The 11,289-nt window shown below is 35.5% G+C and overlaps 1 long non-coding RNA gene across 2 annotated transcripts; it reads left to right on the top strand.

Annotated features, from left to right (window-relative positions):
• Positions 1-511: 511 nt before the first annotated feature.
• On the top strand, positions 512-10,713 carry LOC107154369. 2 transcript variants are annotated; one of them, XR_007347950.1, is made up of 4 exons: positions 512-693; positions 7,572-7,730; positions 8,444-8,525; positions 9,369-10,713. It is a non-coding gene; the product is annotated as an uncharacterized LOC107154369 (long non-coding RNA). The 2 variants fall into 2 exon arrangements; XR_001505064.2 differs by having other exon boundaries at positions 9,135-10,713.
• Positions 10,714-11,289: the final 576 nt, after the last annotated feature.

Below are 11,289 nucleotides of genomic sequence, written 5' to 3'. Positions count from 1 at the left end.
AACATCTTTTTTATATGATTATTAGCTATCTGTATGTCTTTTTTAGAGAAATACCTATTCAGATGCTTTGCCCATTTAAAAATTGGTTCATTTGTCTTTTTTATTATTGAGTTGTATTTTTAAAAATATATATTCTGGATACTAGGGCCTTACCAGATTTATAATTTGCAAATGTTTTCTCCTAGTCTATGGATTGTCTTTTTCACTTTCACAATTATTATTTTAGTTTACTTTATTTTCACTTCAATTTTCTTGTGCTTCTAAAAGCACAGAGGTGTTTCAGTTTTGATAAAGTTCAATTTACTTATTTGCTTTCTTATTGCTTATGATTTTGGGATCCTGTCAAGAAAACCAAAGCCTAATCTGAGATCATGAAGATCACTCTGTTTTCTTCCTAGGGTATTGCTCTTAAATTTAGGCTTGCAATCCATTTTGAGATGATTTTTGTATATGATATCAATAAGGAGTTCAAATTCATTTCTTCATATGTGGATATCAAGTTGTCCCTGTGTCAACTGTTGAAAAAATCTATTTTTTTTCCTGTTGTGTTGTCCTGACATCCTGGTCAAAAGTCCACTGGCCATAAGTGCAGAGATTTATTTCTGGATTTTCAATTTTACTCCATTGATCTATTTGTCTGTTTATGCCAGTACATACAGTCTTGATCACTGTGACTTTGAAGCAAGTTTTAAGGTCAGTACATTGTGAGTCCTCCAACTTTGTTTTTTTCAAGATAGTTTTGCTTATTCTGGGCCCCTTGAATTTCATATGAATTTTATGATCAAATGCCAATTTCTGTGAAAAAGCTGACTGAGATTTGGAGATTGAAAGGGACCTATTCATCAGTTTGGGGAATATTACCATTTTCATACTTAGTCTTTCAACCTATGCTCGTGGAATCTCTGTCCATTTCTTTGATTTCTTTTAACAATGTTTGTAGATTTCTGTGTATAAGTCTTGTACTTCTTTTTAAAAAGAATTTTTAAATTCTTTTTAAATATTAATATTTAATTATATTTAAGTATTCCTAAGTATTTTACTCTTCTTGATGTTATCATAAATTAAATTCTTTTCTTAATTATATTTTGGATTGTTCATTATTAGTATATAAAATACAACTGATTTTTATGTTGAGTTTTTAGCCTTGCAAACTTGCTGAATTTATTATTAATCCTAATAGGTTTTTGGTGAATTATTTAGGATAGTTTCTATATACAAGATCATGCCATCTATAAGTAGAGACACTTACAGATGACATGACCTTTTCATGCCTTTTATTAGGGTGAGGAGGTTCTCTTCTATTCATGGCTTTTTGAATGTTTTTATTTCTGGATTTTTAAAATCATGAAATAAAGTTGAATTTTGTAAAAATCTTTTCTGTCTATATTAAAACGATCACTTTCCCTTTATTCTATTAACATGATTTTCAAATGTTGAAAAACCACTCTGCAACCCTGGAACAAATTCCACTTGGTCTTGATGTATAATATTTTTGGGGGGTGAGATGCTGAGATTGAAATCAGGGGCACTCCACCACTGAGCCACATCCTCAGCCCTATTTTGTATTTTATTTAGAGACAGGGTCTCACTGGGTTGCTTAGTACCTTGCTTTTGCTAAGGCTGGCTCAGCCTCCCAAGGGATTACAGGCATGTGCTACCACACCAGGATGATGTATGATCTTTTCTGTATGTTTTTGAAGCCCCCATTTTCTTGACTAATTTATTTTCTTTAGCTTGTAATCATGCTTTCTTTCATAGTACCAGAGAAACAACTTGGACTAAGCAACTTCTCTTTCTTCTTCCATTTGTATTTAAGCTTTGGAAAGGTTTGCCCTCTTTTTACCCTAATATCAATTAATCACTTAACAAATGGAAGCTGCTTTGGCTGATATCTGAAGGATTTTCCAACTATCAAAGTCCGTGGACACTTTTTAGCCCTTTCTTTATTGGCTTTTTGTAGCATTCTCGTTTACCACTTCCTTCCTCTTGGAAACACCCAAATCTCTAGTTTTCTTTATATCTTTTTTTTTATTATAGTTTACTGTTCCCCTTTAAGGATATTTTTTCTCTTACTGTCAAATACTGGTGTCCTTGTAAGATTCTATCTTTGGTGGACTTCTCTTATTCTATGCAGTCTGGGAAATGTCACGGTCTCTTATAGTTTTTACTACCACCTGTATGCTGAGGAGTACTAATCTGTTGCCTTTCACCATATCCAACCAGGTATATCCAACTCCCTCCTGGCCCTCACTACTTGAAAATCCCATAGGCTTCTCAAACACAAGATGTCAAAACAAAACTTTGAAGTTCCTTATCCTGACAAGTTGGTTCTTCCTCCAGCTTGATGCAAATCTTTGAAACTTAGAAAAATGTAAACAGCTTCCTAGATGAGGTGAGAATTGCCTCACCTTATTAAGAAAGTTTGGCAGTTCTGTATTTTCATTGAAATAAGATGCAGGGTAGCAGAAAATGATAACTCATTTTACCTCACTGGCTGAGAGATTTTTATTCTTCAGAAAGAGATAAGACTGGACATAGCTGAATATATTCCAAGGCAGGTTAAGGAAAGTATAACAAAAGAAAGAGAGAAAGAAGTGGGTGGAGAGAGAGAAAAAAAGAAGAAGAAGAGGACGAGGAAGAAGGAGAAGAAGAAGGAGAAGAGGAGGGGGGAGGAGGAGGGAAGAGGAGGGGGAGGAGGAGGGGAGGAGGAGGGGAGAGGGAGGGGAGGGGAGGGGAGGGGGAGGAGGGGCACATTAAAATCCAAGGGAAGATAAGCTTGATTCTGTCAGGGAAGGAAGCAAATGGGAGTGTGGATACTTCACAGAGATCTTGGCCTCAGAACTGCTGCAGAAAGGTGAGTGGGACTTAGAAAAGTGGGATAGGGTGTTAGAGTGTTGGCTGAACTGTTATGGGAGATAGAACCAGTGTGTAGGGAGGAGCACATGGTTTGGCATGTCTGGTGGGAGATGAGGAAAATAACAGGTGTTGAGGTGGAGGCCAGAATTTGAAGTGTCTTAAATGTCATAAGGGAGAATTTGAGATTTATTTTGTAGACAGGTAAAACTCTGTGGAGCAGTAAATCAGGGTACTGACAGGGTGCAAAGCCGAATTTTAAGAACACTCCAGGAGTCCTGTGTGCCTAGTGCCTGCATGCCAATAGCTGTCCTTAGGAGATCACCTGTCTGGAAGATATGATTCTTATGCTTAAAAATAAGAAAACTATGAAGCCACACTGGGCACTAAGCTGCCAGAGTTCAGCCATCTCAACAGAGGAGTCTCCACACCCTCTGGCACTGTCCTTTGCTAAAACTGAAATGTATGTCACTATGTCTTGAAACAGAAGGGAAAAAACAATGCATTAAACAAACAGGAAAAACACACATACACACAACACAAAGTAAAACCCACCAACAGTCATATGGCAGGTGTACAGCTCGTTCCGACTCCAAAGGCCTCCCCAGCCCCACTTCCTGGAACGTTGCTGAAGTTGGACTAGAACATATAGTGAGAAGTTTCCTCAGGGTATAGAATTCAAAATTCCTTCTGTACTTCATGACCTGTTCCAGGGACCCCTCTTTCCATTGCTCTCTCCCTTGTGTTCACAAGTCAAATATCTATGAAATGCTCATAGTCTTCTCCAGGCGGCCTGTGAAATCCCCAGGGCAGAGGCTGTGCTCTTTTATGGTTTTTTTCATGGTGCACAGCACAGAACCTTGGGTGTCTAGTTCCTCAGGGCAGTCATCCGCAAGATGTGCCCAGCCTGGGAGGATGGAAAGAGCAATGGTTTGAGAATGTGAAGAAAATATTAGAATTTCAATTTATGCTTACTTTGAACCCCAAATAAAAAAAAAATTTAAGCTTTGTTATTCTTTCAAGTGTTGATTAACAGGTATATATACTTAGGAAGTATTAAAAAATAAGTATACTGAGTGAATGCTCAAAATTCTTTTATTGGTGGGATTTGATAAGAAAATATTTGGGGACCACTGCTTTACAGTTGTATTAGTGATCATTGCTTAAAAAGCTAAATAGCTCTAAAGAGTTTTTAGCTTTAAATAGAATTAGTTGCCTGAGAAAAATTTAGGGTTTTTGTTTGTTTGTTTATTCTTACTAACAACATTGCCTTCTGTGTGCAAGGTTGTGTGTGAGGCTCTGTGGGTTGTTTTCTTGGTCAAAGATGATTCCACATGTATTGATATAGGACTCTTGAAAAGTTTTAACCCCACATGATCACATGATACAACAGTAGAATTTGAGCAAGGAGCATATGGTGAAGTGGATACTCTTTTTTTTATGCAATTTTTTTTCTTTTTTTAATATTTAATTTTTAGTTGTAGTTGGACACAATACCTCTATTTCATTTATTTATTTTTATGTGGTGAGGATCAAACCCAGGGCCTCACATGTGCGAAGCAAGCACTCTACCACTGAGCCACAACCCCAGCCCTTAATATGCAAATTTTAAAAATTTGTTCTTCTTAGTTATACATGACAGAAGAATCTCTTTTGATATATTTATACGAGCATGGAATATATCTTATTCTAATTAGGATCCCACCATGGACATACATGATGGTGAGATTCACTGTGGTGTCTCCATTTATGTACATAAGAAAGTTAGCTCAGATGCATTCCACTGTCTTTCCTATTCTTATCTCCCCATCCCTTCTCTTTATTCTCCTTTGTTTAATCCACTGAATTTCTATTTCTCCTACCTTCCATCTTATTGTGGGTTAGCATCCAATATATCAGAGAAAACATTTAACCATTGTTTTTTGGGATTGGCTTATTTCACTTAACATAATAGTTCCCAGATCCATCCATTTATCTGTGAATATCATAAAATCATTCTTCTTTATGGCTGAGTAATTAATATTCCATTGTGTATACATACCACAATTTCTTAATCCATTCATCTGTTGATGGGCATCTAGGTAGGTTCCATAGCTTAGTTATTGTGAATTGTACTGCTATAAACATTGATGTGACTGTGTCACTGTAGTGTGCTGATTTTAACTCCTTTGGATATATACTGAGGAGTAGGATAACTAGGTCAAATGGTGGTTCTTTTCCTAGTTTTTGAGAAATCTCCATACTGCTTTCCAGAGTGATTGTACTAATTTGCAGTCTTAACAACAAGGTATGATTGTACCTTTCCCTCTCATCCTCACCAATATTTACTGTTTCTTGTATTTTTGATAATTGCCATTCTGGCTAGAGTAAGGTGAACTCTCAGTGTAGTTATAATTTGCATGAAATGGATATTCTTTGTGTCTTCTGGGAATGAAATTTGGGTACCACTTTTCTGAAGGACATTTAAACAACATGTCAAAGACCTTTAAAAAGATTTATATCTTTGACCTAGCAAGTCTACTTCTAAACATTTTAAAAGGTTAATTAAAGATTTGTGCAGATAATTAACTACAAGAATGATTATCACATAATTATTAATTTTTAAAAATTAGAAACAACCAAATACCCAATAACATGGGAGTCCTTATATAATGTGTTACATCTATGTATTATAATAAGCCAAACACTAAAACTTGATATGTAGATGTATGTTTAGGTACATTGAAAGATATTTAAAATATGTTAAATTAAAATGGGTTATATATTATTACATAATATAGAATGATTCTATTTACATTTATCCATATAGAAAAATATTGGGGTACAGTATGCTAAGATTTTTTTTTTACTTTTCAGTTTTTAAATTGCTATACTGTACAGTAATTTTAGAAATGCATGTATTCCTGCAACCACCACAACACTGAGACAGTTCCATCACCAAAAAACTAAAAAAAAAAGAGGTGCTGGAATTGTCTTTCTACTCCTAGTCCAAATCAGTCCTGATAATCTCTCTGTTGCTATTGTTTTGCCCTTTCTAGAATGTCATATAAGAGGGAACATACAATATGTAACTTTTAAAAGCTAACTTCTTTCACGCAGCTTAGTGTCTTTGAGAAAGGTCCAGTAACAGGTCCAATAGATATATCCCATCATATGGCTGCACCGAGGCTGTTCAATCATTCTCTGTAGAAGAAAATCTGAGATGTTTCACTTTGGGGGTACTATAAACAGAACTATTATCAACATTTATGATAGATATGTGGGTCGTATGGAAAGTGTATGTTTCACTATATAAGAATCTACCAAACTATTTTGCAGAATATTTTTCCTTCTTGTTTTCCTACCAACAATACAGGAGAGAGTGCCAGTTGCTCTGTATTCTTGCCAGCATTCGATATTGTCAATATTTTAAAATAATTTTATTTTAACCAATCAAATATGTATGTAGTGGGATCTTATTGTGTTTTTCAATTTCATTTCCTAGAGATTAATGATATTGAACATCTATTGTTATACTTTTTTTGCCATCTGTAGATCCTCTATAATCAAGTGTTCTTTCATGTCTTTGTATATTTGTACATTTTGCGCGCGCACGTGGTGCTGGGGATTGAACCCAGGGCCTTGTGCATGTGAGGCAAGCACTCTACCAACTGAGCTATATCCTCAGCCCATGTCTTTGTACATTTAAAAAAAATCAGATTTTATTTTTCCTAACTGTTAAGTTTTGAGAGTTCCTTATATGTTCTACACATAAGAAAGTTGTCTGATATCTCATTTGCCATTATATTCTCCTGATCTTTAACTTATAGTTTCATTCTCTTAATAGTATCTTTCATAAAGAAAAGAATTTTAATTTTGATGAAATTTGATTGATTATTTTTGTCTTTTATGCATTGTGTCTTTAGTCTTATATCTAAGAAATCTTTGCCTAAACCTAGGTTATAAAAATTTATCTTGTTTCTTCACCCAAAGGATCCAGCTAAGTTGCTGAGGCTGGCTTTGAACTCACATCCTGGCTCAGCCTCTCAGGCTGCTGGGATTACAGGTGTGCATCATTGTACCTGGCTCAATGACCTATTTTGAGTTAATTTTTTAATGTGAGGCTTAGGTTGAAGTGATTCATATATTTTCATATAGCTATCCAATGGCCTGACTACATTTCTTTGAAAATAAAGAGTTGCTTTTATATCTCTGTAAAAAAAAAAAAAAAAAAAAAATNGTTCTGACATTAACTGTCAGATGCATTGAGTAAATCTCTTGGTTCTTTCAGACTGGAATTATATAGGTACATAGATCTCTTTAAACATAAATGATATGAAAAAATCAATTGACCCGGCATATGTGAATCTACTTCTGAGCTCTCTATTCAGTTCCAGTGATTTCAGTGTTTATCTATTTGCCAATACTACACAGTCTTCATACTTTAGAGTATGTCTTGAACCAGGTAGGATGAATCTTTAACCTTTATTCTTCTACAAATTTGTTTTGGCTATTTTAGTTTCTTTGCCTTTCCATAAAAACTTTATAATCAACTTCATATAGTTTGAGGATTTTGATTAGAATCTCATTAATTCTATGTGTCAATTTGTAAAGAATTGCCATCTTAACTAGCCCAAGTTTTCTAATCCATAAATATGGTATGTCTATCCATTTATACTAATTTTAACAAAATTTATTTTTTAAGTTATTTACTCATTTTGAATGTTTTCTATTTTTAGAACATATTGCTGTCTTTAAAAGTTGAAGTAGACAACGGTGTGGGGAAGAGTAGAGTTGAAGAATTGAACTAGAGATTAAGATACCCATCCTGGTGATCTAGAGGCAGACCCAGCTGCAAGTGGGGTGAAGAATTCTAGATGATGCATGTGGAGAGTATGGTAATCAATGACAGATGGTCAGGATCAGGAAGGACCAGGGAAAGATAGTGGTTCCAGTGGAAAATCTTTCAATGATGAGATAATGTCACATGTTGATTTGGGCAATAAGCAGGATCCTAACTACTTGGATTAAACATTATGGTATGAATATGAGTTATTTCTTAAAAGCTCCTGTGTTAATGCAGGAAGTAAAAATGATTAGATTATGAGAGCTGTGCCCTATCAGTGGATTAATCCACTTGATGAAATAATAATTTCCATGGATTACTGGGTGGTAACTATGGGAAGACGGGGCATGGCTAGAGGAATTGGATCACTGCATGCTACCTTGGGATTTATATTTTATCCCTGGCACCTTGATCTCTTTCTCTCTCTGCTACTTGGTTACCATGAAGTGAGTAGCACTCCTTAGCCATGCCCTTCCACCATGATATTCTGCCTCACCTTGGACCCAGAATGATAGAGTTGACTGACTATGGAATAAACCTCTGAAACTGTTGGCCGAAATAATTTTTTCCTCCTTTACATTGTTCTAGTTAGGTTTTTTGGTCACAGCAATGAAAAGCTAACTAACCTAGAGGGATACAGCCAGTCTCTTTGGTAGTACAGATAGCAAGAGCCTCATAATGGAGGTACACTAAATTCTGGTTTTTTGAAGACTCTAGATCTAAACCTCTGAAATTCTACTTAACTAAGTCCTGTATTGGTCCTAGGAATGGCACAGTAATGAGCCTGAAGGTGGAATTCAAATGGCCTCAGTTGTGAGAAGAGGAGCAATGTTGGGGTAGGAGCCAGGTGAAGCATTGCTCATTTGTTCATTTATTTACCCAACATTTACACATGAAAGGCATTATTCCTATTATTACTATAGTCCCCAAATGAGCCAGGGAGTATGCTGACACACGCTTGAACACACCCACCCATTCACACACGCATGTGCTCATGTGCACAAGCATGGTTGGTTGCACTGGAGGAATGGAAAGCACTGGCCACATGCCAGCTGGGAAACCCACAGTGACACTGTGCCTTGGGCACTGGGAGCCCCACGGATCGGTTCACATGGTAGCCGCTAACATCAAAGACCAGCAGAATTATTCCAGAACTGGGACAAAGGGTATCTGAAACCTGAGGCCTTATGAAACCAGAATAAAATTGATGCATTTTCTTAGAATTGAAAAAAAAATTTAGGTGGCATTTGGAAAGCAGAACCTAGGAACACAGTGAATTGACCAGAGAGGAGAAAGAGACCTATTAAAAAAAAAGAAAAAAGTAGTTCTGTATTTAGTTAGCAGCATGAGTGGGGTTATATTATTTTCCAACAAATGGGGGCTTAACACCTTTTTTTTTTTTTTTTNTCTAGTTAAGAAAACAGAGCCCACACCCTTTTTTTTTTTTTTTTTTTAGCCAAAATGATCAAAATGACAGCCAGTCTTTTGAACTTGAATTTGCTTATTATAATTTCTTATCAGAAACCATCACTCTCTGTGTATTGATTTCTAGCCAATGATTAACCAGATGTGACTTTAGAGCCTTGATCATAGCTGGGGAACTCACTCAACAGAGAGAAGCCTGCTAGTTGTTGAACAAAGCAGGTATTTCTGGACCCCTTTGGCCTCAGGCAAGTATTTTTCCATCCAGGTGACACAAGAAGTCTCAAACACAGATCTCCAGAGGACCCCTGAACATAAAATTATGCTGACCACCAAGAAGCATGAGATGGTCCAGACCTGAGTGGAAATTAACTCAACATCAAAATTGTGAAATCAGCTACTTGCTTTGAAGAATTGAAATTCAGAATCTACATACCCATATAATAGGATTATAATATGAATAATGGTATTTACTTGTGTTTACAATTTACAAAAAAAAAATTTTGTTTGTTTTGTGTTAGTAGGCATGGCAATACTGGGGCACACTGCCACTGAACACTACCCTCAGAGCTTTGTTGTTTTTTATTTTGATACGGGATCTCGCTAAATTGTCCAGACTGGCCTGAAACTGGTGATCCTCCTGCCTCAGTCTCCTGAGTCATTGGGATTGTGGTGTTGTTTGGAATTACAAAATGTTTTTTTACATCCATAATCATGACAGTTTTTTTCTATATGATTCCGTTTATATGAGATTCAAACATAAATACAAGTAAGCTGTATTGTTCAGAAATGCATACTTGGGTGGTAAACTACAAAACAAGTCAAGGAAATAATCACAATTGTGTCAAGAGAATGGTGATGCCTAGAGGAAAAGAACCAGTGGGCGAGAGGAGGGGAGACTGCGGAGGGAGTGATCCTGGCCAAATTCTATTGTTATATTGTGTGCATGCATAAATATGTAACAACAGATTCCACTGTTATGTACAACTATAATTCACCAATAAAAAAAACTTGGAAAAAAAGAAAGATGGCAAGAGAGAAAGGAGGTCTCATTGGGAAAGGGCACATGCAGGCCCTCTGGGGTCTGGCTGTGTTCCATTTCTTAGTGTCAGTGGGGCTTACATGGGTTTCATTTGCAATAAGTTGTACAATTATGATAATTTTGTACATGAGTACATGTTTTTTTTTTCACACATACAACAAAGAGCCAAGAAAAGAAAAGGAATTAAGTTACTTTATGTTATTACAACCAGTATTGGTTATTACTTATTACAATTCTAGGGTAGAGATGACTCAGAGCTATGCAATATATAATGTGCGACTTCCTTGATGGTATTTTAGATAATTATGCATTGATTTTTTCATATCATTTATGTTTAAAGAGATCTATGTACCTATATAATTCCAGTCTGAAAGAACCAAGAGATTTACTCAATGCATCTGACAGTTAATGTCAGAACTTGACTGTAACTTTTCTGACTCCATATCAAAAGCTCTTGAGTGGTGATACCAATATTTCTTTCTCAGCTTTAAAACCTGCATGCATGTCTTTATTTCAAGTGGAACTGAATTGGTTATCTTTGCTAATTATGGAACTGTCTGTTAATTTTTAAGCTTGATTAAAAAATGGCTCTGTAATAGTTTTAAAAAAGGCTGGATTTACTTAGTATTGTCATTTAAGCCACTGGGAAAGATGTCCCTGATTTTCTAGCAACAAAAACACCTTGAGAAATTAGAATCTTTTAGATAGAGGATGAAATTCCATTGTAATGTTTTTGTATACCAAATATATTGTGTTCACTGTGAAACATTTTTAAAAATTTCAAAGAGTTACAGAAATAAAATCACCCATTTTCTAACCTTAAAGTATAAGCACTGTAACATTTCGATGTCTTTAATCTGTTTGTATGGGTGTTTACAAAATTGACATTCTGAAAATGCTATTTTGAAACTTACTTTTTAAACTTAACATTAATTCTTCATAACACAATTTATAAGGTACATATAACATGGTATAGAGAATGTATCATTTTTTAAGCCAATTTCCTTTTGTTGGCTGTTTTTCTTTTTCCTGTATGCTGCTATTATAAACATCTTTGTAAATTAATCTCTATGTACATCCATTATTTTCTCCTTTGAATAAATTCCTAGAAGCCAAATCATTGGATCTGTGTCAAAGGGTATGTAAA

The sequence above is a fragment of the Marmota marmota genome, unplaced genomic scaffold (genome assembly GCF_001458135.2).
Source record: "Marmota marmota marmota unplaced genomic scaffold, marMar, whole genome shotgun sequence".
NCBI lineage: Eukaryota > Metazoa > Chordata > Mammalia > Rodentia > Sciuridae > Marmota > Marmota marmota.
The sequence above is the reverse complement of the archived record's forward strand: the minus strand, read 5'-3'. Positions and strand labels throughout refer to the sequence as shown.